Source organism: Hypanus sabinus, chromosome 8, assembly GCF_030144855.1.
Source record: "Hypanus sabinus isolate sHypSab1 chromosome 8, sHypSab1.hap1, whole genome shotgun sequence".
Taxonomy (NCBI): Eukaryota; Metazoa; Chordata; class Chondrichthyes; order Myliobatiformes; family Dasyatidae; genus Hypanus; species Hypanus sabinus.
In genome coordinates, this window is record NC_082713.1 from 61,270,050 (window position 1) to 61,295,413 (window position 25,364).

Genomic DNA, 25,364 nt, shown 5'->3' on the forward strand with positions numbered 1-25,364 from the left:
GAAAGACAGCTTTAAACTTATCTCACTACGGAGATCATGATGTTCTTTTTCAAGTAGATTAACATTTATCACACACATATTTTACAAGAAGAACTCAATAAGTTAGGCAGCATCTGTAGGAGGAAAGGACGTTTGTTTACGAACAAAATCCTACATCAACACATCAAACCCTGCAGTGTTCAGCAGAAATTTATTGAATCATTGTGTGCAAATAAAATCCTAAAAAATGTAAGTTATAATTAGATCCAGGTAGGATCAAAATATTATATTAAATGCAGGGGATATCAGCTTTTGCGTTCCCTAGAGCTTACAAACTAGAACAGACCATCAGAAAGTATAAAGCAAATATGTTCTTCATTCTTTCTTTGTGACTTCATGGTGAAATGTTAGTTATATTATTCATTATTTTTACTTGCATGCATGTGTGTTGGTATCAGTGTTATATCTGTTCATTTTCTATCAATTTATAGTTGTATTGCTTTTAGATTTGAATGATGTCAAAACACTTCTTACAACCTTAGAGCTAATCATATGCAAAAGTTTCATTACAAATGCAATTTGAGAGATCAACTCAAAAATGGTCTGATATTTCAAGCTGAAGGGCTTATCACGAGGGAAAACGCAGTTAAATGAGGTTCCATAAAGTGTTGATTGCCCAGATTCAAAGTAAAAGAGAAAGAGAAAGCAAAGTACAGATTTGCAAAATAAAGGCTTTACTTTTCAATTAGTTATTTGTAATTAATTAAATAAAATCTAGGTAACCCAACTACCAATCTAGCACAAAGTGAGGAAAAAAAATGAATTTGAATTAGGCCTGCCAGATTGTTGATAAGAACCAAGTTTGAGATGAAAATGTAGTCATAATTTCCTTGGTGAAATACATAAAAATAGATGATACAGTAGATATTTAAATTAAATTAGACTTTTGCACTTCACACTGCAATAATGATACATCTTGCCTGATGAAATAGTACTTCAGGCTTTACATTTTCTAAATTATAACAGCTTTATCTCATTAAAGTTATTAAGTTAATTTATGTATAAACCTTTAATTCCTTCATTTGATTGTAATCCACTATCAGCTAAACATATTCCTATATTACTATGTTACTGCATAAATGACACTTAATTTGCTAAATAAAATACACAAATATGATCAGCTGCATGCCTTTATTTAAACTAAATATTGAATATGGAATTATAAAGGAAAATGGAAAATGAGACAGGTACTCAGCAAGTCACGCAACATTTAGAGGAAGAGAAACAAGTAAACTATTATTACCCTGCACACATTAACTCTGTTTCTTTTGATACAGAGTCTGACTGGGTTCCTTTCTTAACATCTGCATACTTAACTGCAGCCTTTTTGCACTAATATTTTAATATTATAAACTCAAAACTGAAAGTGAAAGACTGACTAAAATATCACACCGGGAGAGCTGTGGAATGGATTTCTTTGTATTCCATCATCTTTTACTCACTCAACCAAAAGGTTATTCAATCCAGAGCACTTGGACATTGTCAAACACGAGGAAATCTGCAGATGTTGGAAGTTCAATCAACACACACAAAATGCTGGTGGAACGCAGCAGGTTAGGCAGCATCTATAGGGAGAAACGCTGTTGGCATTTCAGGCCGAGACCCTCTGTCTGGACTAACTGAAAGGAAAGATAGTAAGAGATTTGAAAGTAGGAAAGGGAGGGAAAAATGCAAAATGATAGGAGAAGACCAGAGGGGATGGGGTGAAGCTGAGATCCGGAAAGGTGATTGGCAAAAGGGATACAGAGCTAGAGAAGGGAAAGGATCATGGGGACGGGAGGCTTAAGGAGAAAGAAAGGAGGAGTGGAGCACCAGAGGGAGATGGAGAACAGGCAGAGTGATGGGCAGAAAGAGAGAAAAGAAGAGGAGGGGGGAAAAAGCTAAATATATCAGTGATGGGGGAAGAAGAGGAGGAGCGGCATTAACCGAAGTTAGAGAAGCCAATGTTCATGCCATCAGGTTGGAGGCTACCCAGCTGGTATATAAGGTGTTGTCCAACAACCTGAGTGTGGCTTCATCTTGACAGTAGAGGAAACTTTGAAAGTAGAGAAACACTTTGACATTGTGTTGAAGTTTTATGTTTAAAAACAATACACATAGTCTAATGTTTTGTAATTCCAAAGCACAAGAAGTGAAAGTAAAACACCTGTGTCAATAATGAATTCATAAACTGTGTCTAACTTTGTTTTTACTTTAACCAAGGTGTACAGGTATGACATGGTGCTGTAATAATGTATTTCATTTATGTGCTTTTACATATAACCCACAATGTGTTATGTAAACAAAGAATGCTAAACCAAACAATATACTTACAACATTACTCAAACATTAACGGAATATTAAATACACAAAACTCCTCCCTGCTTAGCTATAAACTCCAACTCAATATAAAATGCTTCTCAACTTTATACCACTATTATATAGACATCGACAACATAGCATATTTTAAATTGTCCAATTCAGGCCTAAAGGTTTAATCACTGTGAAACATTTTTTGCTCTTGCGGGATAATAACTTTCTTTTTTAGTAATTCAAATTTTTATTATTATTTATTCTTATTTTACAAAGCAGCACAGCATATCATAGAACAGATACAGTACAGCATAGATAATATCTTTTTTGACAAGGGGGATCAATCTGCTTAGCAGGTGAAACTTGTGTCTGTAAAATAATATCACGTTCTAAGGCCTCCTTTGTCATGATTGTTGGAGTTAACTCTGGGACTGCAGGAAGAAGTTCTGACAGTTTTGGATACTTTCCTTCTAGATGAGTTGACGTCTCAAACTATGCATGGCAAACTTCACTGGATGATGTGGATCATAATGATTAAGTGCAGTGCGTCTTCCATGACCTGGATCAACATGTTGATGTTATGTGGAGGCTTGCGTGCTTCAAGAACTCCATCAGGTGATGCCAACTCAGGACCAGCCATGTGGAACAGCTGTGGAATGGATGCCAGATGAAGACTGATCTAACCTCAGCTCCCAAGTGGACCGACTCACATCTACCCCTCCTTGGCCACATTTCATCAGCCAATGGACTGGCTTGATAAAAAACAATTAGAAGTGCGAAAAGAAAACAGCTGCCGTACAAAATAATGAAGTACAGAGTATGACATCACCATTTCCTTTACCTTTTGGAAAGCCACCTCACATTGCTTTATCCATTGCTACTTCATCTCAGTCAGTAGTATTGAGTTCAAGGGATATTAGCCAGGTTTGGTAGGAACCTATTATAGTCATTGAAAAATTCAATAAAGGGCTGCAACTATGACATGTCCTATGGCCTTGTGGCCTTGAATTTTCTCAATACATTTGGCATCAATGATATGACCACAGTAAAGAATTCATACTTGCTGGGTCACACTCTGAGCCCATTCTCTTCTAATCTTTTTAAAACTCTCTTGAGATTTTGGAAATGTCCTTGTCATCCTTACTAGTAACAATTATGTCATCCAGGTAATACTGCATGCCTGGGTAGCTTTGCAGCAACTGGTCTGTAGCTTTCTGCCAGAGTACAGATGTAGATGCTAATCCAAAATAAGCCTATTATAGCAATAAAGCCTTTTGTGAGTACTAATGGTGAGAAACACTTCGGTCTCATTTTTGATCTCCATCTGTAAGTAGGCCACAGCTAAGTCCACTTTGCCGAAGTGTTTTCCTTCAGAAATGTTTGTAAAGATATCCTCTATCCTGGGCAGAATATATTGATCTATTTTCAGTACTGGGTTGATGTTGAGTATAAAACCACCACAGATCCTAACATACCAATACTTCTTGTCTACCGGGACCACTGGCATTGCCATGGGCACCACTCAATCTTGGGAAGAGTTCCTTCAGCCTCCATGTGATCGAGCTCACAGGCTACTTTATCATGGATGGTATAAGGAACTGGACGAACTTTGTAAAATTTGGGTGTGACACCTTCATTTAACACTATTTTCCCCTTGATATGTTTAAATTTTCCAATGCCATCCTTAAACACTGCTTGGGCATCAGTCAATACCCACAGGAAACCACTGTAAGTTGATTGTATTGCATGGAATGCGGCATGTAAATTGTGAATAGATCTCTGATCAAGATGAGTTGTCTCAGCCAATCACATCCTCACAATTCTGGTCCTCCTGCTTTTTAATCACATACAAGCCATGCATCTTGTTGGCTGTCATATTTTATTGTTATAAATGTTATTCCCACAGGAATGACCTTTAATACAGTAAGCTCTTAGTTGCATGTCTGCAGGCTTCAGTTCAGTCCTTGAAATGCCATTCAAACTCATTTTGTGGAACAACTGAAACAGCAAAGCCAGCTTCCAATTCCATTAGATTTAATTCTTCAGCTACGTCTTGTGTAAACTATATTAATTGCTTGTTTTTATTTTTTGCATTGTAAATCTCAAGGCTACTCAGTCCTGCTTCACTCTCAGCATTGTCAGATTTTTCATCAACATCAGGCAAGTTAGTACTCTTTTTGAAACTGCAATTTGACTTTTTATCTTTTTCTCTTCCCTGTGTAGTCCATTTATTTTTTGTCTGTCTGACATGCTCTTGTACAAGTCCTACTTTATTTCATTTTTTTGCTAGTTTTATCTCCAGATCTGCATTGGTCTGTTCTGTGTGATGCCCTGGCCCTACAGTAACATAACTTGTATGGGCAGGCAGCTTTCTGTGTAGATGTTACAAATTTGCTCATACTTACTTCCCTGCCTAGCTGCAACTCAGCTGTGTCTCTGTCTTGTGGTTTCCATTGATACAGTCATTTCTACTGTTCTTTGTGCAACTGTAAGTTCTGCTGCAATTATAAGCCATTTTAATGCTTTCTTGTATGATTCCAGAAACTAACGATCTCCATGTTCATCATTAAGCCCACTACTTAACTGAAAATGCTCAGCCAATCTCTTCGATTCAGCCAATATGCTGAAATGGACTTAACTTCTTTTTTTTCCCAATTACACAACCTAAAGCACTGTGTAATCAACATTGGTTTTGAGTGTAAATGATCCTGCTTTGCCTACATAATAACTATTTACTTATTCAAAGTTAGTTTCTACTGGTTTGGACGGAACAAGTAAAATTCTAAACAAACTGTATGCCTTTAAATCCAATGCACTCAGCAAAATTGATACTCATTTCTCATTGGTTATTTCAATTGCTTTATGTAACACTCTCTTCGTCTAGTGGCTGAATATAGGGGGTGATAACCCCCGGCCCAGCCAAACTTAAGAAATCTCATTTGGGTGGATGCTGCACAATGTGTCCTCTGTTACAAATCAGTACCACAAAATAACAAACGATGCACAATATGTGATTAAATGATTAAGCTTTATAACTCTTACTTTGAATATATGGTTAGTAGAAAAACAAAATATGAAAGAAAAAGGACCCAAATCATAAGATTTAATAATAAATAGTCTGTGCACAATGTTGCAGCTTACTCAGTAGTCCTTCTTCCACCATCGGTCTCCTCCGAGCGTTGCTGACCTTCGGACCCCCACTCCGAGTCCACCCCATTCGGCGGTCTGCCAAATCTCTCCATTCGCGTCTTCTCTCCTCATCTCTCTCTCTCTCTCACTCTGGAAAAAGCCTGCAAACCAACTGCTTCCAAAATCACAAGACAGGTCAACCAAATCCTGATCGGCTAACATGCATCCACAGTCCTGTTATCTCCAGCCATAACCCAAACATTGCTGCTACAGAGAAACTGTTACTGCAGCACTGAACATTACAGAGAAGCCATTACATTAGTAGTGAAACCTTACAGTGTATTACACTCTCCCCCCACCAAATTTAGTCATGTCCTCATGACGTTGAGATAGGTAGCCAACCCGTCCTGCAAAACACAAAGCCCAATCCAGGTGCAAAAGGCAGTGACGTAGCTCCCCAAAACAGTAGAGAACACGCCCTGTTCCCCAGGTGCTACATAGGTCAACCTATCTGGTGGTGTCCTAATTCTCTGGGACCTCAGTACCTCCTCACCGAACTCTTCAGGCTCAGACGTTACTGGGGATTCTTGGGGCCTACTTGGCAAGTCCTCCCCCGACCTATCACTCGGTCCACCCCACAACTCGTGCCCTCTGTCCTGGGCCCAGGCCCTGCTTCCTCACCTCCAGGGTCCTGCTGTAACCCAGGCTCCCCACAGATAGTCCCCCCCCCACTTCACCTGACTCAGTGGGAGGAGACTCTGCCTCAGTGAATGGGGAGTTCGCAAACAGCAGCATGTACCACATGTCCAGATCATCATCCTCTGAATCAGTATCTCTCTCATGGGTGGGGCCCGGCCCAGCCTCTCCCACTGTGGGCCCTGCCATCGTCCTGTGTTTTCGCAGAGTCCTCTTACTAGGTGTGGGCTCCAAGTCAGGCTCTGGGTCTACCTGCACCTCTTGTCACAAGGGCAACAGGTAGCTCCGAAGGAGAATCTTGACAGGCCCATTCCCCTCCTCTGTTTTCACCCAGAAAACTGGTAGGTTTGGCATCGGACTCTCCACCACATAGGGCATGGTCGCCCAGCGGTCAGCCAACTTGTGCTTTCTAAGTAGACCCAAATTCTTTATGATTCGGTTTCCCGGCAGAAGTTGGGAGAACCTCACCTTTCGATCATATCTCCTTCTATTTCCTCGATTCTGCTTGGCGGCCACGACACCAGCCAATTCATAAGCCCTTTGCCCTTTTCAGCTCTCTCCTCATATCAGTCACATACTTCAGATAAGGCTCCGGTGGTAAGTCACCCTTGTCAGTCCCAAAACAAAGGTCAATGGGCAACCTGACCTCGAGCCCAAACATCATATAATATGGTGAGTATCCAGTAGCGTCATTTCATGTACAGTTGTAACAGTGAACCAGATGCCCAATATGTTGACTCCACCTGCTCTTCTTGCTAATCTCCAGGGTCCCGAGCATGTCTAGCAAGGTCTAGTTAAACCTCTTGGGCTAGGGATCGCCCTACAGGTGATAGGGTGTGGTCCTCGACTTCTCCGCCTGAGCCATGTCTCCCTTTTCAACCACTGACCAAATAGTGCCAATGCCCGGATCACCTCGCTGAGCAGCTGCCAGTTCCTCAGAACTCAATTCCAGCAGTTGATTGGTCTTCAGATCTGTCAGGCGGCAGTAAACCTAGGGTATGGTGTCATCAGAAGCCACCAATTCATCCACTGCTCGATCCGCACTCTCCTTTTCCTCTGCCTTCATGGTGATGGCAAACTGACACATGGCCTTCACCCCAGGGGCAGGAATGCTCTCCCACTCCTCATCCCTGTCCAGTCCCTCATGCGCCCATCGGAGGAAAGCATCCGCATCAATGTTCTGGATCCCCAGCCGGTACTTCCGGCTGAAATCATAGGCAGACAACGGTACCAACCACCTATGGCCTGTGGCATCCAGGTTCGCCAAGGTCAGGATATAAGTTAGGGGGTTGTTATCTGTCCTCACCTCAAACTTGGCCCCATAGAGATAGTCACTCAGCTTATCCACCATCACCCATTTCAACGCCAGGAATACCAACTTGTGCATGGGATAGTTTCTCTTGCAGGGTGACAAACTCCAGCTGACACATGCCACAGGGCTCAACCCCGGGCCCTGATCCTGATACAGGACACCTCCTAAAACTTCTCAGCTGGCATCTGTGTGCAGTGCATATGGCAATCGGGGGTCTGCTAAAGCTCCTTCAGCAACCGAAAAGCCTCCTCACATATTACATCCCACCTCTGTTCAAAGGGCTCCGACGGATTAGATATTCTCCACCCTCCTGTCCTTTCTTCCCCCTCCCTTTCTTCCTCAAGGGAGGGTAAGCTGAGTCAAGGGGTGACTCACTTTGGCATAGCCCTTCACGAATCTCCGATAATAACCACAAAACCCAAAGAACAAGCGCAGAGCACACACGGTCTGGGGCCTTGGCCAAGTGGTCACCGGTTCTATCTTAGCCAGGTCTGTGGCTATTCCAGTCCATGAGTTTTTGTGTCCAACATAGCTGACGGGCGTTTTGAAGAGCTGACACATGTCCAAGGAAGGTGTTAACCCTTCAGCTTTCAGGCGGCCGAGCACCTTCAGCAGCCTCTCTTCATGTTCTTCCAAGGTGGATCCAAATACTATCAGGTCATCAAAAAACACCAACACCTCAGGCAAGTTCATATACCCCAATATCTTCTCCATGACCTGCTGGTAGGTTGCCGGGGCTGCCAATATTCCCTGGGGCATCCTTTCGAACTGGAAGACTCCCAGGGGACACATAAATGCCATCTTCTCTTTGTCGGCCTCACACACTGGGATCTGGTAATATCCACTCCTCAAATCCAGCGCACTAAACCACTTCACATCACTCAGACAGGCCAGCGTGTCTTCAACCCTTGGGACCGTATACTGGTCAGGGCCGGTGCACCTGTTCAGAGTCCTATAGTCCAGACACATGCGTACCTTCCCGTTTTGGTTCCGGGCCACTACTATTGGGGAAGCAAAGGGGCTTCTGGAGTCAGTGATGATCCCAGCTTCCTCCAACTTACACAAATGCTGCCGCACGTCGTCCACGTCTGCAGGGGCCAGTCGTCGCGACCTCTCTCTAAACGAAGTGTCCTCGGTCACAGGATAGTGTGACGAGTGCTCTTAGAACAACCCACTTCAAACTCGCCAATGGAAAAGACACCCTCCAGCTTTAACATCTTCTCTGCCAGCCTCCTTTTCCAACCTGGCCGTACCTGGGAGTCCCCGAAGCTGAGTGACTCAGTGGTCAACTTTCCACCTTTTTCCAAAAGTTTCTCCCCAGTGTGCCTCACAGGGCACTAGACATTACCGTCACCAGGAACAAATGCACCAGGGACATCCCCTACTTGAAGGTGACTTCCCTGTTCATAGTGTTCCTGACGATCATTGCCCTCCTGCTCGTCTGTACCACTGAGGGCTTCTGCAATTTGGGCTTCACCAGCATCCCACCAGGAAATCCTGACTCCCCCTCATGATCTTCTTGAGTGCCCACTAAGAGGGCTTTGCCCTCAGGTACTCCAGGAAATTTGGGGGTCCCCATCACTCTTGGTACTTCCCCGGACCGTAGCACCATTGGCTTCGACTAGGTGAATGACACAATCCCTCGTTTAAATTCGGTATCCAGCCCATTGCTGTTACGCACTTCTTCAAAAGGAGCTTGAGACACCGGGTGCACGGACAATGTCCTCAAAAAGCTCTCACCCGTCTCCTCCTTGCAGGCCCCCATGAGCCTCCTCACAAGAGGGGTGTTTGTCCCCACCAGAATTGAAATGCCGCCCGTCTCAGCAGGGTCCAGACGAAACAGCACCACTGTAGTAAGAACCTCAGACACTCCCACATCGGCCTCCGAGAACTCCAGTTTCACTGGCAAATAACTGTTGTATGAATAATCACCAGCACTGAGACCCCAGATTTCCAGTGCACTGAATAGTGTCAAGTGTCAAATGCTTCAGATATTGGCTGTAAAATGAATAGTACAGTAACATGACCTGTGACCCAGTGTCAAGTATGGCTTTAACGTAATTACCCTCTATCCGAAGCGACACTCTGGAGAGTGGTCACACGAAGCCTTCAGAAATAGAGTCAATGTTCCTTGGTACGTTGCTGGGAATGTGTTCCCCAGAGACACCAGGCTGTTCCCTCACTGGGTCTCCTCTAAGTTTTCCCAAAGATTCTTCTTGCTGAGGTACACAAGGGCTCACTCTCCTTCTGGTGTGAAACCTGCTGCCAGCAGACCTCCGCATTGTTCGTCCCCTTGGGGAATCTGCCCCCACATCAGCTCCATCATATAGGGGAGTACACTCGCTGATTACAGCAGACCTATCTCTGTTCTCAACTCTGCTACAATCTCCTCTACTGCTCCCTGGGGTAGGCTATCTATGATCACTTCACCGCAGGGAACTACTACCGAGGACTGTACCCTGCTGACTGAGTCACCCCGCACCTCCGCCACATTCTCCTCTTTCTGTACCTCTCTGATAGCTCAACAAAAGATGGAGGGGGGGGGTGCATCTTACGAGGCTGTCAGAGACCCCACACAATCTGGTCATCGTACTGGGAGCCCCTGGCTATCTGGTCCATTCTTAACTGATCTACCTCAGCCACCTGAAAGACCCTTCTGCGCCGCAAGCAATTTAGCTGCCTCTCTAGCTAAAGAATAAAAGCAGAAAGCTTCTCCAAGTTCCCTTGATGTATGTTTTGAAACCCCACCAGGAGCTCCATTGGGCTTCCAGTCAGAATAAAAACATTGTCCAGTGCCTGCAGATAATTTACAGCTGTCGCTACAGGGTAATTTAACCTGGCAGTTCTGACAAAGTCAGCGGCCACCCCTCCATTCAAACTTTCAACCAATCTCTGTTGTTTTTCATCATCCAAGCACTGCCACTCATCTAACAATTGAGAGGTCTGCTCTGCCCAAGTCTCATACTCCTCCTCCCCTTTAGGGGTGGGCGTTATTCCAGAGAATAGGTGGAGCCTGCCATGGCTGGGACTTTGAATCTGAATTTTCCATTTATTCACCAGAGAATTAAGGGCGGATACTACCTCAGAATTCTCAATCTTCACCAGGGGATGTGGACTAAGTAGACATGCCAAATATGACCACTCTTTCCCCTCAATCCTCAGAAATGATAGAACCCTGTCTTTGAAATCTCTGCACCCACCTATCTTAGTGCAGGTCTGCATTAAAACAAGAGCTGCACCCACCATTTCATCAACCCTCTGCTCACATTTGCAATTTTAACAGTACTTAACAGTGGAATTAACAATTCACCCAGAGTACAAATATCTGCCCCACTGGTTCATTGCTCAGGGTAATCACACAGCATCCAACATAATCAATCCCGAGTGTAGCCCCCACAATTGTAACACTTGCTTCCCCTAGCAGCTTAATATATGGGTTAAAAAACTTCCTGCCTGACCAAACTTAAGAAATCTCATTTGGGTGGATCCTGCACGATGTGTCCCCCATTACAAATCAGTACCCCAAAATAACAAACAGTACACAATACGTGATTAAACGATTAAGCTTAATAACTCTTACTTTGACTATATGGTTAGTAGAGAAACAAAATATAAAAGTAAAAGGGCCCAAATATTCATATTTAATAATAAACAGTCTGTGCACAAAGTTGGAGCTCACTCAGTAGTCCTTCCACCATCAGTCTCTTCCAAGTGTTGCCGACTTTCTGACCCCCACTCTGAGTCCACCCCATCCAGTGGTCTACCAGATCTCTTCATTCACGTCTTCTCTCTTCATCTCTCTCTCTCTGTGGCAAAAACCCACCTAACCAACTGCTTCCAGAATCACAAGTCAGGGCAACAAAATCCTGATTGGCTAACATGTATCCACAGTCCTGTAATTTCAAGCCAAAACCCAAACAGTGCTGCTACAGACAAACCATTCCTGTAACAGTGAACAATACAAAATAAAACTATTACATTAGCAGTGAAACCTTACAGCACGTTACATTTAAATTACTGTTCAATATGCTCAGCATAAAAAATCCGGTTATCCCTTGTGCAATCAAACACATCTATCTTTTCATCTTCTCAATTCATTTTAAAAATATCTTACTCCACTATTATGTTTCCTAACTTCAAAACATGAAAACTAATTGAAATGAATTCCATAATCCATGTCTACCTTCACATTTCATTTAAGTGAGTTTGACATGTATGACATGGCGGTGTAATCATGTGTGACATTCACCTAATTTAAATGCAACCCACAATGCATTATGTAAACAAGAAAAATGTTTATTGAAACAATATTTACAATATAATGAAATATTACTGAAACACTACACAAAATTATGTGAAAAATATTATTAAGTAATTGAAAAAAACAATCAATCCCATGTATTTCAAAAATATAATTTTAAATTAAAAAACAACTATTCCAATGATATTAATTGGATCACATATTTTAATGAATATTAGAGTATGTACTTTAGGCAACAAAATAGTCAAGAAAGCATTTAACAGCAATTTATATCTTGACAAATGTAATCCTATTTTGTGCTTGTAAGTTGATGGTTGAAAATCAAGTAATTATTAACATATTAATACAAAACAAAATTTGTAACTGGAGATTACTCCAATGATTAAAATGAACACAAGTCCAGGAGCAAATACTGACACATCAAGGACAAGTAGGAAGACCTCTGTCTTAGACAGCAGATTCATTATATAAAGAGCATCCCGGGAGGTTTCTCATCTGTCGCACTAGAGACTGGCACCAGCAATTCCTGTAATTACATGATGAGTTGGTAAGATCACCTGTATACACTTACAGAAGAATGTGGTATTACAAAGACGGCTATTATGGAATTATTTTACAGAGTTTAACCTTCTTTGGAAGAAGATGCATTAGAAGAAATGACAAAACTTTCAAACTAAGTATAAATATTGTCTCAATTTTCATTGCTCAATTCACACTTTTAATTTAAGCCTACAGCTGTTTGGTCTGATCCAGTAAGTTTATAATTGGCTGAATTAATTTAAAAATGCAGCACTTATTGAAAGAAGAAAAATAAATGTTAGGATCAATAAGATGTGGATGGAAAGGAAGCTTAAGGGACTGTCACTTCAGTTACACTTCACAATTAAGAAAAGTGAATCTTTGTGTTTGTTGTGAAATGAAGAATTGATAAAGGAAGTATCTGTGAGAAGAGCATCACCTTGTGAAGCAACTGGTATCCAAGAAGAAAGCAGACATCATAACTACAACACACACAAAATTGTGGTGGAACACAGCAGGCCAGGCAGCATCTATAGGGAGAAGCACTGACGACATTTCGGGCCGAGACCCTTTGTCAGGACTAACCAAAAGGAAGGACAGTAAGAGATTTGAAAGTAGTGGGGGGAGGGGGAAATACAAAATGATAGGAGATGTCATAACTGTTGAGTTGACTTTGAAGTTCTGTTCTAAGCTCTTTCAGTAGTTAAATGGAATAGCAACAGAGATGATTTTTGCAATATGGGTTTTCAACAAAAGTTAAGGATATACACCAGATCCCTTGCTTTTGCATTGACAGGCTCTGCTTTCTTTCTATACTGATGTCATTGTTTCAATATGTAGTTCCTTAGCGATCTTCGAGTCAACTGAATTCAGCAACAGATACTAGTAAATCTTACATTCAAGTTCCGACAATAATCTCAGGATGAACTACATGTCAATGGAGGAATTATTACTTTACAGGTAAAATGATGCAAAATTATGCAAAAATCCTAGTTGGGAGGGATAAGATTTGTTGGGAGGGGTGGTGTAGTTGAAAAATTTATGTTATGCTGTTTTCTTGCACATTCAGCTATTAACTTGTTCTTCAAAGTTCTTCAATGAAAACTGGTGATTTGCAAATTCTAATTGGAGCCAAATTATCCAGTTCTCACAACCCATAAGACCATAAGATATAGGAGCAGAATTAAGCCATCTGGCCCATCGAGTCTGCTCCACCATTTCATCATGTCTACTCCATTTCCTTTTCAGCCTCATTCTTCTACCTTAACCCTAGAGTCCTCTATGCCCTGATGAATTAGCAGTCTATCAAGCTTTACCTTAAGTATATCCAATGACTTGGCCTCCACAGCCAGATGTGGCAACAAATTCCACAGATTTACACTCTCGGGCTAAGGAAATACCTCCTTATCTTCATTCTAAATGATGTCCCTCTATTCTGAGGCTGTATCCTCTGGTCTTAGTCTTCCCCGCCATAGGAAACATCCTCTCCACATTGACTCAATCAGAGCCTTTCACCATTCAATATGTTTCAATGAGATTCTCTGTCATTTTTCAGAAATCCAGTGAGTACAGGCCCAGAGCTATCAAACACACTTAATATAAGCCTTTCACTCACATAATACACACTAGTTCAGGCTGATGGGAAAGGCTGAAATGTAAAGAATTCTTTTTAGAATTGTTTTGACTTCTGATGTGAGCCAAGAGAGCAAGAGTACACAGGGAATAAAAGACCCTATTTCTTTCTCATATTTGCCATAAACATGAGCCCATTTAAACTGGTTCAAGGCAACTGATTTAAATCATCAACAGATACTGAATTCAGTCCCACAGATACCCCTGTTATAAACCTCCAGTAGCAAATCTTCACTCCTTGCAATCAGCCAGTTATTACTCTTCACAATCCTTGGATGGAAAGATAGCCTGGTTATGTAGATAAGGTTCAAGTGTTAAAATAACCCATATTTTGATTGGGTGATGTCAGGACAGTTCTCTACACATTGTTATTATAAACACAATTGACTGTTTTAGTTTTTGCTCTGCACTTTCCTAGTCAAACAAAACCTCAGGGATAATAGCAGACACTGGGAAACGATGGGAAATAATTGAATTCATGAATGCATCCATAAGTGGCGTGAAAAGTAGAAAAGTTTGGGTGAAAAGTGTCAAAAGTGGATTCAACACTGCAAAAGTGGATGCAAATATCTACACTGAAAGCATTGCTGGATAACAAGAGAAAGACTGAGGGAAATAAAGAACAAGAAATACAATCAGTAACATGGAATTTGAATTCTGCTGACGAGGACAAGGAACAATTCGAAATTCACATGGGTTAATAGTGAGCATATGTAGGCAGGAATCTGGTTAATAACTAGAAGCCTGAGTGTAGTGATATTAAGGAAAATAACATGAAGGTTATGCGGTTTCTTGAAGTAAAAAAAGGAGTGAATATGAAGTGCAATGTCAGTAGAATAATGGTATCTTGGAGGTTAACTATGTTGTGGAGGTGGAAATAAATAGTATTGAATAGAGCTCAGAACACTAAGCATGCTGTAATTAATATAATTTGCCTGGAATTTAGCAATCCTACTCACCAGACTCAAAATATTCAGTTAAACCTTCAGAAGTTGTGGTCATTGACTTATTGGAGTCCCAAAAATATAAACCATTTTGTTCATTATAAGATGATCAAGGTGTACATGGAGGTGTTTTGATATAGACAGACGTATGATGATTTTCACCCAACACAAAAGGACACTGTAGGAAGAGAACTCTGGTACCCATGGAGATATCACAGACACTTCACAGTATGATGCATTCTCTATTAAATCTGGTTCAAGTGGTAAACAGTGGATTGTGTATGCATAAATTGAGCTTTCTCTGCCAGATTCTCTTCTCACTTTTCTACACCAGCATATTATTAACATGCTGTGAACAATTGTTTGAAACAAAAACAATCATCATGTCTTTATAAAGCAGAATCAGTTGAATAAAGTCAATATTGATCAGTAGGCCTAATAGCTTTGTTGTCATGCGAGTAAAGGAACCAAATCAGTTGCGATACCCAGTACCACCCATTCCTGTCTGCAGATACTATATTATCATTTATCTTCTAAATGGTGAGTTTTTGTCAGGTTTGTACAGGCTGATATCTCTCAGTCCAACCCAGCTAACAGGATTTACCTGCCACTCATTTCCAGCTGATCACCTGCAGCCTATCTAAACACGGTTCTCATCCACAGCCTTTTCTCACCCATTGAAACAGTGAGCCTCAACCAGTTTCTCTTAGCTTTCATTTACCTCATTGTCAGTGGTGTTTAGTAGCTGTGCTCTTTTGTTTGTGGCCCCTCGTGGCCGGGCATTGTTGAGGTCTGTTATTAAATTTATTGTTCATCCACTGCTCTGCTTTTGGTCAAGCCTCCTCTACATATCCTGACCGGATTGGTGAACCAGCAAATGACACAGCAGGTTTGCTTGCCTAAAGGAAGTCATCCACCGAGGTTTCCCCCGCTATCCGAAGGTATGGCATTCCTATGAAACCACTTGTAAGCTGAAATGTCATAAAGCAAAGAAGCAATTGCCATTAATTTATATGGTAAACATTTTTAAGCATTCCCAGACCCGAAAAAATAACCTAACCAAATCATACCAATTAACCAATTAAAGAACATATAGTAAAAGCAGGAATGATATGATAAATACACATATATAAAGCCTATATAATGTAGAAATATTGTATGTACAGTGTAGTTTCATTTACCAGAATCGGGAAGACAGCGAACCAAAACCAAATAGTCGGAAAAAAATCAGCTCGCACATGCATGTGCACGTACACGCATACGTGCACACCGGCCCACGCAAGGCTTCACCAGTCATGGTAGTCTTTCTCAGGGTAAACACACGTTTAAAGCGGGCGTCTTTTTTCATAACAGCAAAAATCCTCTTTCAGTCAGCAAAAACAGGTACGAATGTAGGTCTTTCGAAACAATGAGGTGTCTTAAAGCGAATATTCAAAAACCCGGGGCCACCTGTAAGCGCGGGAGTTGCCCCATCATTCTGACCCTCCATGTTGACAAATGTCTTATGGAACGGTCCTTCAGATCATCAGCCAGAACCCCAGTTCTGTTCCCAGATCCATTTCCTACAGGACAGTCATCAGGAACATCTCCAGAACCCATGTAGTGAGGGATTTGAACCCCCAAGAGTGTGAACGGAGGAGAAACTACTTGTATGCTTACTGAGGAGCCGCCAAACACCCATGCATCAAATGCCCTCTGCATCTGTGAAAATGGCACCACCAAATAGAGATGAGGGGCCTTCCATCTGTTAAGTTTTCCCTGGTTCCTCGTTCTAGCTCCATAACCTGATTCACTCTCTCTGTTATTCTCCACAATCTGATGCATCTGCACTTACAGGAGGCTCTGGTGGATTCTGCTCCAACAGCAGCTTTCTAAACTGTGGGTGTGTGAGTGTGTAGCTTGGACATCCTCCTTACCAAGCTTATCTCTCATCCCTTCTGCATCATAGCCACTGGCCGACATTCCTTGAGGTCAGGGATGGTTCGACTGTGCACACCATCTGTGCACATGAGCTTCAGAGAGCACTGCAAGTCCAGGCAATTCCTCCTTATTGACTCGCCCAACGTTCCTCTCATCTTCAGTTACCCCTGGTTCTCTACTCACAACCCTCACTTTACCTGGTCATCCAGTTCACTGCTGGGTTGAGGACCCACCTGCTGGACCACCTGCCTGCTACCCCAGTTGACCTTACCCTATAAATCCATGGAGACAGTGCAAACCCTTGACCTCAAACTCCCACAGGAATACCATGTGAACCATCACCTTCATTAAAAAGGAAACCAACATCCTGCTGCCTCACAGACCACATGACTGAATGACTAACCTTTTCCCGGGCATCAGCCCTCCCTGAGGTTATCTATTCTTCTTCTCTCCTGAGATCCAAGACATGAAGGATTACATCACTGAAGCACTGCAGCACAGCTTCATTTGAACATCACAGTCCCCAGCCGGTGAAGGATTCTTTTTTGTCAAAAAGAAAGATAGAGGTCTTTGTCCCTGCATCAACTATTGTGAACTAAATAAAATCACTATTAAGATCATCTCCCCTCTCCCCTTGATGGATAGTGCATTTGAAACATTCCATAGGGCCCAGATCTTCATCAAACTGGATCTACAGAGTACGTACAGCCCGATCTGTATCCACCAGGGAAATGAGTGGAAGAAAGTGTTCATAATATACTGGTCACTGGAAATACTTGGTGATGCCTTTCAGACTTTCTGACAGCCTAGCCATTTTCCAAGCCTTCAGTAAAAAAATCCTCTGAGACATGCTACACTGGTATGTTTGTCTACCTTGATGATATCCTTATCTTCTCCAAGGACTCCCAGGGCCACATCTGTCACCTCTGTTCTGTGCTTCGGCATCCCCTTAAACCATCTGTAATGCAAGTTGGAGAAATGCCAGTTCCACACCCCACTGGGTTATGTTCTTAAACACCAAGGCATTACTGTGGATCCAGAGAAAGTGCATGTCATCTCTGAGTAGCCCTGACAGGGCTCCCTCAAGGATCTGCAGTGCTTCTTGGACTTCTCCAAATTCAACTGCCATAGCATCAGGTATTACAGTCAATTCACTGTTCCTCTCACCTCCCTCACAGATAACCTATTCTGCTGCTGCAAACCACACTTTCAAGGAGCTCAAAAGACACTTCACCACTGCTCAGATTCTCTGCCATCCAAACCCCTCTGGGCCCTTTGTGGTGGAGGTGCACACATCCGAAATGGGTGCCAGGGGCATCTGCTCCCTGTTATCACCAGGTAGGAAGGCACATCCTTGTGCCTTTTCTCCTGCATGTTCAACTCTACACAGTGCCAGTGTGGATTAGAAGAAAGGGAGCTACTAGCTATTAAATTGTCCTTGGAAGGATGGAGACATAAGTTGATGGGAAACACCAAACCTTTCCTGATGTGGACTGACCACATATCCAAGACCCATCAGCTCAACACACTACAGCTCTCTGGGCTCTATTCCTTGAGCAACTGAACTTCCCCATGTCTTGGAGACACAACACCAAGAACACTAACATGAACAGCATGATAGTTTGGTCCAGCTGAAACAGAAATCGACCCTTGGTCCGTTATTCCATCCTCAGAGACACTTGCGCCAATCACCTGGGATCTTGGGAACAAGATCTGCCTGGTGCTGAAGCAGGCATGGGCAAACTACGGCCCGGGGGCCATATGCGGCCCGTTAAGCTTTTTAATCCCGCCCGCAGAACTTGATGAAATTATATTAATAAACCTTGTTAACGTTTTTTTCCCCGCAATTCTGGCGTTTTCCCAATACATGACGCACTCTATATACATTGACCTTTGTTGAGGTGCAGCGTATTACTCCACATTTGCGCTTTACTCTTTGTTCGGCTCGACCTATTTGTGTGAACAGGCGTTCAGCGTCATGAACATCAACAAAGCCAGCCACAGATCCAAGTTAACTGACCAACACCTCAGATCCATTCTGAGAATCGCCACAACAAAACTAAATCCAGACTTTGATGCGCTGGAGACCAACAACACTGTTCCCACTGAAATTAAAAATAAGTTTCTTCGTTGTGTTATGTAAAAAATGCATTTGAAAATATTTTTTTCAATAAGCCTTACATGTTACATGTCATTTCTGTTAAGCGATGGACATGAGTAGTGCGCAGGTACACGTACGTTCTCAAAATAAAAAATGCGCTCCAGATCAAATAACGCGCTCCGCATACTGGCGCGCTGTCAGTGTTCTGTCTTTGTGCTGGTCGTTGTTGAGTTTTGGCACAGGGGACAATTGAATAAGAAGGAGCAGGACAAGTGGACCTGCATCTCCTACTGTTTTTGAAATAAAGACAATCAGGAGGAGAGTGATGATGATAATATCTTGAAGGATAACAGAATTTTCAGTGCTTTAAAATAATAACTGTTCCTATTAAAAAAAGCTGTATTTTATTCATTTAATTTTCAGTGTTTTAAAAGTCATTTCAATAAATAGCTAAATACCATGGGACTTCAAAGACAGATATTTTGTTGTAATGCATTTGTTCATTTTCAATTGAAATTAAAGCACATGTTTTCTACATATCCCATGATATTTTATTTTCTCTTATGAGGTGTATTACCAAAACACTCCATCCATCTGCTCCTGGTCCGCCCCCCCCCTGTCAAATTTTAGAACCCTTTCTGGCCCTCAAGTCAAAAAGTTTGCCCACCCCTGTGCTAAAGCAACAGCCTGCTGCAGCCGATACACGTGACGAGCACATGCACAGGCCAGCAGCTGTGCACAGTGAAAAACACCAACGTACCTACACCTCACTCCTCTCTAGCTATCCAGGCACATGATGGACTCTGAATTTTCTGCAACACCTATTTTAGCTGCCCAACACGATGGTGAATGTACATCAGGTCATCACTGCCTGCCCTCAACGTGCCCAGTCCAATTCCACCAACCCAGGCTGCTCCCTGACAGTGTTGGGCCATTTCTCCAAGGCAGCCCAATTCATTGCCCTCCACAGACTGAGACAGCAGACCTGGTTCTCCAACATGTAGTCCCCCTCCACAGTTTCCCTCAGGACAGTGTATCCAGACTAGGCCCACATTTGATCTCCTGCTTTTAGCAAACCTTCCACTCGTTCCTACACTTCTCAGAGAATTTATCCTCTGGCTATCATCCATAGACCCACAGTCAGTTGGATAGAGGCACATCGTGGAGAAGTTTCCGTGATCCTTCACCACCTTTAATTGCCCTGGTCAAACTGTCCCACAATGTACACCTCTCCTCTATCACAACTATGTCACCTTTTCAAGTGCTTCACGCTATCAACCTCTATTATTCACCATGGAAGAGCCAATAGTGGTAGTCCCATCTGCTAGGACCCTTGTTCGCTGAAGCCAGCATGCTTGGAAGATGGCTCTGCCAGCCATCATAGCTGCCAACCACACCTACTATCATCAGGACAACAGTACAAGAATTTGCCACAAGTTGCTGGGAATTTTGTTTGTCTTTCTTTCTTCTGCTCTTCCCTTTAGGTCACAACAATGTTGATACTGCTCATTTGAATAGAGTATCAGTTCACATGTAGGACTGAAGAGGATCTGGTGGTAAATGTTTCATCAAATAAAATTAATGTAGACTTTTGATATATGAATGATATGATTTCAACCTAGTTGCAAAATCAAACAGAAATATCTTCAGCGATAAGCTATAAATGTCACAGGAAGAAACAAGCTCTTCAGACCACTCTGTTCATGTTGACCATTATCCATTCATATACACTAATCCTAAAGTAAATCCCATTCTCTCTACATTCCATCGATTCATATACACTAATCCTAAAGTAAATCCCATTCTCTCTACATTCCATCGATTTCCCCAAAAGTAGGGACAAACTGCAGTGGCCAACTAACTTACTAACCCACATATCGGATAAATAAGATAACTGGAGTCCCAACAGGAAACCCATATGTTCTAAGGGAAAATGTGCGAACACTTCACAGTCTGCACCTGAGGTCAGCATTGAACCCAGGTCCCTGGCGCTATGAAGCGGCTGCTCTACTAGCTGCGCCAATGTGAACAGTTTTGTTCTGCCATAGCTTGGCTACACATCAGGAAAGTAACAATGGAAAAAAATACCTTAGTTTCAGATGTGTTTAGCATGTGGATATTTGCTTTTAGATGTGGTCATTAGCATCCAGACAACAATTAATATGTGGGTTCCAACTGAAGATCAGGTTTCAGGTGAAATTATTCAAATTTCATGTCCTTTTTATTCTGTAGTTACTGATTAACCGCAAGTTATGTTAATTGTTTTAAACATAACATTTACGTGTAGACTAAAATTTCTAAATATTTCCTTATTGAATTATATACAATGAGATAAGTCAGTACTAATACTGTTAGTATAGCTCCATATCTTCTTAAAAATGTCATTCAATGTCCTTGTATCTTATAACAGCATTGTCAGAATCAGAGTCAGGTTTAATATCATTGGCACATGTTGGGAAATTTGTTAACTTTGCTGTAGCTGTACAATGCAATACATGATAGATATAGAAAGAAGAAAACTGAATTACAGTAAACTTGTGTGTATATATTAGTTGAATTAAAATAAGCAGTGCAGAAACAGAAATAAAACAAAAGTAGTGGGGTAGTGTTCATGGGTTCAATGTCCATTTAGAAATTGGATGGCAGGTATAAGAAGCTGTTCCTGAATCGCTGAGTGTGTGCCTTCAAGCTTCTGTACCTCCTTCCTGATGGTAACAATGAGAAGAGAGCATATCCTGGGTGGTGGGTGTCCTTGATGATGGACACCGCCTTTCTAAGAAAGATATCTTCAATACCGTGGAGGCTGGTACCCATGCTGAAGCTGACAAATTTAACATCTTTCTGCATTTTACTTTGATCCAGTCCAGTAGCACCCACCTTCACCCCATACCAGTCGGAATGCTCTCCATGGTTCATCAGTAGAAGCTTTTGAGTTTTTTAAAATGATAAACCAAATCTCCTCAAACTCCTGATGAAATATAGCCACTGTCTTGCCTTCTTTATAGCTACATTAATACATTGAGACCCGATTAGGTCCAGAGAAACTGACACCTAATGTATTGAAATAGCTCATTCTCTCCACTTCTTCTCCCTCTGTGAGGATTGGTTTGTGATCCCTCGTTCTACCCTTTCTGAAGTCCACAGTCAGCTCTTTGGTCTTATTAATGTTGAGTGCAAGGCTGTTGCTGCAGCACCACTCAACTAGTTGGTATACCTCACTCCTGTACACACTCTCATCAACAACTGAGATTCTGCCAACAATGTTTCTATTATCAGCAAATTTAGAGATGGCATTTGAGCTATAGCTGGCGACACAATTGTGGGAGTAGAGAGAGTAGAGCAATTGGCTAGGCATGCATCCTTGAGGAGCACCAGTGAAATGGAGATGTTATCACCAATCTGCATAGATTGTGGTTTTCTGGTTAGGAAGTCAAGGATCCAGATGCAGAGGGAGGTAATGATGCCTAGGTTCTGTAGCTTTTCGATTAGGACTGTAGGAATGAAGTGTTAAATGCTGAACTATAGTCATAAAACAGCATTCTGACATAGATTCTTGTATTTTCCAGTTGATCCAAGGTCGTGTGGAGATCCATTGAGATCGTGTCCACCCTAGACCTATTCTGGCATATTGCAGTGGATTCAGGTCCTTGCTGAGCCTGGAGGTGATTCTAGCCATGACCAACCTCTTGAAGCATTTCATTATCAGCTACTGGACGACAATTATTAAGGCAGCTCACACTGTTCTTCTTGGGCACTGGTATAATTGTTGCCCTTTTGAAGCAAGTGGGAACTTCCGACTGTAGCAATCAGAGACTGAAAGAGTCTTAACATTTAATAATACCAAATTAATTATTGGGTGCTTTAGTGCCTAAAAGTTAGCTAAGAATACAATAAATCAAACAAAAATCTGAAACCATACCTGTATACTTCCATTGACTGCAAAGAAAATATTATAGTTAAACAATAACCATATAACATATAACAATCACAGCACAGAAACAGGCCATCTCGGCTCTCCTAGTCCATGCTGAACTCTTAATCTCACCTAGTCCCATCTACCCGCACTCAGCCCATAACCCTCCACTCCTTTCCTGTCCATATACCTATCCAATTTTACCTTAAATGACACAACTGAACTGGCCTCTGCTACTTCTACAGGAAGCTCATTCCACACAGCTATCATTCTCTGAGTAAAGAAGTACCCCCTCGTGTTTCCCTTAAACTTCTGCCCCCTAACTCTCAAATCATGTCCTCTCGTTTGAATCTCCCCTACTCTCAATGGAAACAGCCTTTTCACGTCAACTCTATCTATCCCTCTCAAAATTTTAAATACCTCGATCAAATCCCTCCTCAACCTTCTACGCTCCAATGAATAGAGACCTAACTTGTTCAACCTTTCTCTGTAACTTAAATGCTGAAACCCAGGTAACATCCTAGTAAATTGTCTAAGGAAATACTAAGGAAAATACTATTGCCTCATTAACTTGATCCTACTACGAATTGCAAATACAATATTACTCTTCCTTTTAAGCAGAGAGGTTAATGTTGCATTGAAGCCATGCTCCATTATAAGATGGGAATATCCAACTAACATCATGTCAATCTGTTTCTACAGTCATTGCAAAAAGCTGTAGTGGTCTATATAAGGAAAAGCATTAAGCAATATTGTCAGGGATTTCAACATGAACTTTAAAATTATTTGCATATCACTGTAAAGGAAAAATATGCAAACCCTGCAGGAATACATGGACTTAATTGAATAAGCTTTTAAATAGGGAACACTTGATGCCACAAATAAGAAAGTTGCAATATTTTATGATGTTTCCTATTTATCAATTTCATTATTTTTCAGATCTCTGAATATCTAAAATGTCGATAATTAATTAACTAATGACTTCATAGATTCATTGACATCTCATGGCACAGAACAAAAAGGGTTGTTATCCCCCATGATATCCACGTCAGTAACTAGAGTAGTAAGTTAACTATAAAATTGTCTTGTAGTTACGAGTCCAGATAGTGAAATATTGATTTTATCTGGAAGTATATTACACTTCAAAGGAATTTGTTTATGATCTTTACATGCACTTAAATACAGGCATGGTTTCTACATACTATTATTCTGTTTATATCCAAACATTGTTCATTTTAGCAGATTTAACAGTGGAAAAAATAAATGAACTGTCATTATTAAACTGCAGACATACTGTTGCCCAAGGCAGAGGATATTCTGAAAATTTACATTGTAGGGTGTAATCATTGAAAAATGCATGTAGTGGTGAGTCATGGAATAATAGAAGCAAAATTAGACAACTCCTCTTTTTACGCTAATGCTCCCTTACTGTAGTACTTATTTTGTTTGCTGCTTAGTTCTTATTACTTCAGCTGGCAGACCTCCAGAGTGAAAAAAAGGTGCAATCAAAAAGGTTCACACTTTTACAAGAATAATGTCAATTCTCCTTCCTGGTAAAGTACCTAACCTGTAACGCTTACAAAAAGCCTCATCCATTAGGCTGACTGGGAATTGATGACTGCAGCTGCCAGATTTAAGTGCACTTGAAATTGAAACTATGACCTTTAATGATTGAGTCCTTTTAGATGAATGCATTGTTCTGAAGCTTCTTTTACATATATGAAATTGAGTCATAGAACTCTACAGCATGGAAACAGGCCTCTTGGCCCATCTATTCATTGTTGAACCATTCATCTGCCTAATCTCATCCATCTGCAACCAGATCATACCCTTCCATAACCCTCTCATCCATGTATCTCAATTTCTCTTAAATGTTGAAATTGACCCTGCCTCCACCACTTGCACTGGTAGCTCATTCTGCACTCTCACCGTTCTCTGCATGAAGAAGATTCCCCTCATGCTGTACTTAAACACTTCACTTCACCTTTCAACGTTAACTCATCTCCTCTTGCTGTGGTCTCACCTAACCTCACTGGAAAAACCTGCTTGCATTTATCCTATCTAAGCCCCCTTTTTGATTCTTATTTGCGTCTTTCCTGTAGGTAGATTACCTAAACTGCACACAACACTCAACAATGTCTTAAACATTTAAAACATAAATCCCAACTCCAGTACTCAATACATTGATTTATGAAGGTCAATGTACCAAATCCTTTCTCTATGACTTAATCTACTTGTGAAGCCACTTTCAAGGAATTATAGACTGGTATTCCCAGTTCTTTCTATTCTACTGCACTCCTCAGTGCCCTACCGCTCACTGTGTAGGTCTAACACAATTTGTCTGCCCAAAGTGCAACAATTCACCATTGTCTGCACTAAACTCCAACTGCTATTTTTCAGCCTAGTTTTACAGTTGGTCTGGATCCTGCTGCAAATTTTGATTGTCTTCGTTCCTGTCCACTACAAACCCAATCTTCACATCATCCAGTTTACCAAATTATCATTAAGATGACTGATATAAATGACAAACAACAACAGGCCCAGCACTGATCCCTGCGACACCATGCTAGTCACAGGCCTCCAGTCAGAGAGGCAGTCATCAACAA